Here is a 2,500-nt window from a genome sequence, read left to right as displayed (position 1 = left end):
CGTCGTCAAACGCTGCGGGTTGTGGGCCGAAAGGGGGCCGGCGGGGCCGGGCGGCGGTTTAAAGACTCGGGCGGCTCGGCGCGGCCCGCCGTGGCGGCGGCGGCGGCGGTGGCGGCGGCGGGCGTGTGCCGCGGGCGGTGGCCGTGCGGGGCGCCACTGAGGGGTGGGGAGCAGCTACTCCCGCCGATCCCCTGCGGTGGTTGTCCCGTGGCCACCGGCCGCGCTCCTCCGTCGCGGCCGTCGTCGTCGTCGTCGTCCCCGCCGCGCGCCGCGGGCGGGGTCAACCGCGCCGCGCCGGGGAGGGGCGCCCTGCCCCCCCCTCTCCGTGGCCCGGCCTCGGCGGAGAGGCCGCGGCGCGCGGTCGGCCGCGGGGGCCGACCCGCCCGCCTCGTGGTAACGGGCGACGCCCGGCAGAGAGCGCGCGCTCTCTGCCCCTTCCTCGGCCGCGGGGCGACGGCCGCCGGGGCCCGCCCGCGCTCTCTCTCCTGGGCCCGCCGCCGCGGTCTCTGGCGCGCGCGGCGGCGCCGCGTCCGGCGCGTCCGGCGCCTCTCTTCCCCTCGACGGCCTTTCCTTCCTCGAAGGCGCGGCGCGGCGGCGCCGTCGTCCGCCGGCCGTCCCCTGGCTCGACCGCCCCGCCCGCCGGTGGGGGGGGGCGAGCGCTCGGCGGGCCCTCCGGCGGCGGAGGCCCGCGAGCGCGGGCGACCCCGTGGCGAGCGGCGGCGGCGCCGCTCGACGGGTGTCCCTCCCTGCGGGGACGGTCGGCCGGACGGCGCCCGCCGTCGGCCGGCGGCGGTCCCGTCCCGGGCTCCGCTCGTCGCCTCGCCTCCGTCGCCCTTGCCCGCGCGGCCGCGTGTGGGCCGCGCAGGAAGGCGTGCGGGGGCGGCCGCGGGGGCGCTCCTCCCCGCCCGGTCTCCGCGTGCGAACGAGGAGAGCGGGCGCTGCCCCCCGGCTCAGCCGCCGCGGCGCCTTCCCGCCGGGCGCGTGCCCGAGGCGAGGGGCCCCGGCGGTGCGAGGCGGCGGCGGCGGTCCCGGGCGTGTGCCGCCCCGGCGGCGGCCGGGTCTGCCGTCCGGCAGGCCTCGGGCGCAGGCGACGCCGGCTCGGCTCTCGGTGGCGCCCGCCTCCGGGGCCGGCGGCGGAGCGCGTCCGCCGGTCGCTCGCCCGCCCGCCCGGCGGGGGAGCGGTCCCGCGGGAGGCGTGCCGGCGGGCTGTGCCGGTCGCCGTCGCGTGCCCGTCTCGAGCCCAGGGGAAAGGCCCGTGCCCGTGGTGGGGGGAAGAGAGAGACAACGCCGGCCGCGCGGCGGCGCGGCGGCGCTCCGCGCCAGGCCCGCGGCGTCAGGGCCGAGGGGAGAGCCAGAGCCGGCGCGGCGCGGGGGCCGACGGCCGCGCGCCCCCGGCCGCGTGCCGTGTGCGTTGTGCGCGTCGTCCCGTGAAAGCGAGAAGCGGGCGGGCCGCCCTGTGCCCCCCGCGTGTCCGGCGCGCGCCGCCCGGCCCTCCGCGCGGAGGCCGGGCCGAGCCCGGGCGCCTGGGCCGCCTCCGAAGGACGGCGTGGGTGAGGTCGGCGTCTCCCCTCGCGGGGGGAGGCGGTCGGGGGCGCGGGCTCCCCCGCCTCTTGGCCGGCCTTCGGAGAGTGGGTTTGTTTTTTTCCTTTTTTTTCCTCCCGTTTTCCGTGTGCTCGTACGGTCTCGGAAGCCAGGCGCGCGCCCGCGCGTCCTCGGCGGCATTGTCCTAAACCAAAAAAGGGGCCGCTCTGGCGTGAGCGGTGCCCGAAAGGCAGACAACTCTTAGCGGTGGATCACTCGGCTCGTGCGTCGATGAAGAACGCAGCTAGCTGCGAGAATTAATGTGAATTGCAGGACACATTGATCATCGACACTTCGAACGCACTTGCGGCCCCGGGTTCCTCCCGGGGCTACGCCTGTCTGAGCGTCGCTTGACGATCAATCGCCGTCCGGGGGCCACCCCGGCGGCGCGGCTGGGGTCGCCTCGCAGGCCCGTCGCCCGCGGCGGGCGGCTGCGGCGGCGGCGGCGGCGGCGTGCCGCCGGTGGCCGGAGGGGAAGGCGGTCAGGGGTGTTGGGCGAGGGAAGCGCTTCCCTCGGCGGGCCTCGATCCCTTCCCTGCGGGCCCGGCGGGCGTCGCCGCGGTCGTCGTCGTCGCCGCCGCCGCGCGAGGGCCTTCGTCCCCCTAAATGCAGACTCGGGGAGCGCTCCGTAGCTCCCCGCTCCCGGAGCGAGCCGCTGGGGCGGAGCTCGTCCTCGCCGCGGGGCCGCGCCGCGGATGCGGCGGCGCGGCGGCCTCGGGGAGAGCGAGAGACGGCGTCGAAAGGCGCCGCCGAGGGCCGAGAGAGAAAGAGAGAAGGGAGAGGGGCGAGAAGGGGAGGCGAGGCGCGGGCCTCGCCCCCGGCCTTCCCCCCCGCGCGGGCGGCTGTCTGCGGGTGGGTGCCGCGGCGGTACCGTGCCGTGCTGCCGCGCGCGCGAGGCGAGAGCGCCGGGGACGGGGGG

At 79.6% G+C, this 2,500-nt stretch overlaps 1 non-coding gene across 1 annotated transcript; it reads left to right on the top strand.

The window, feature by feature from the left end:
- The first annotated feature begins 1,777 nt into the window (after window positions 1-1,777).
- On the top strand, window positions 1,778-1,930 carry LOC143692953 (5.8S ribosomal RNA). Its single transcript, XR_013180490.1, has one exon. It is a non-coding gene; the product is annotated as a 5.8S ribosomal RNA (ribosomal RNA).
- Window positions 1,931-2,500: the final 570 nt, after the last annotated feature.

This window comes from Agelaius phoeniceus, unplaced genomic scaffold, assembly GCF_051311805.1.
Source record: "Agelaius phoeniceus isolate bAgePho1 unplaced genomic scaffold, bAgePho1.hap1 Scaffold_109, whole genome shotgun sequence".
NCBI classification, from domain to species: Eukaryota; Metazoa; Chordata; class Aves; order Passeriformes; family Icteridae; genus Agelaius; species Agelaius phoeniceus.
This window is presented reverse-complemented; position numbering and strand designations above follow the sequence as displayed.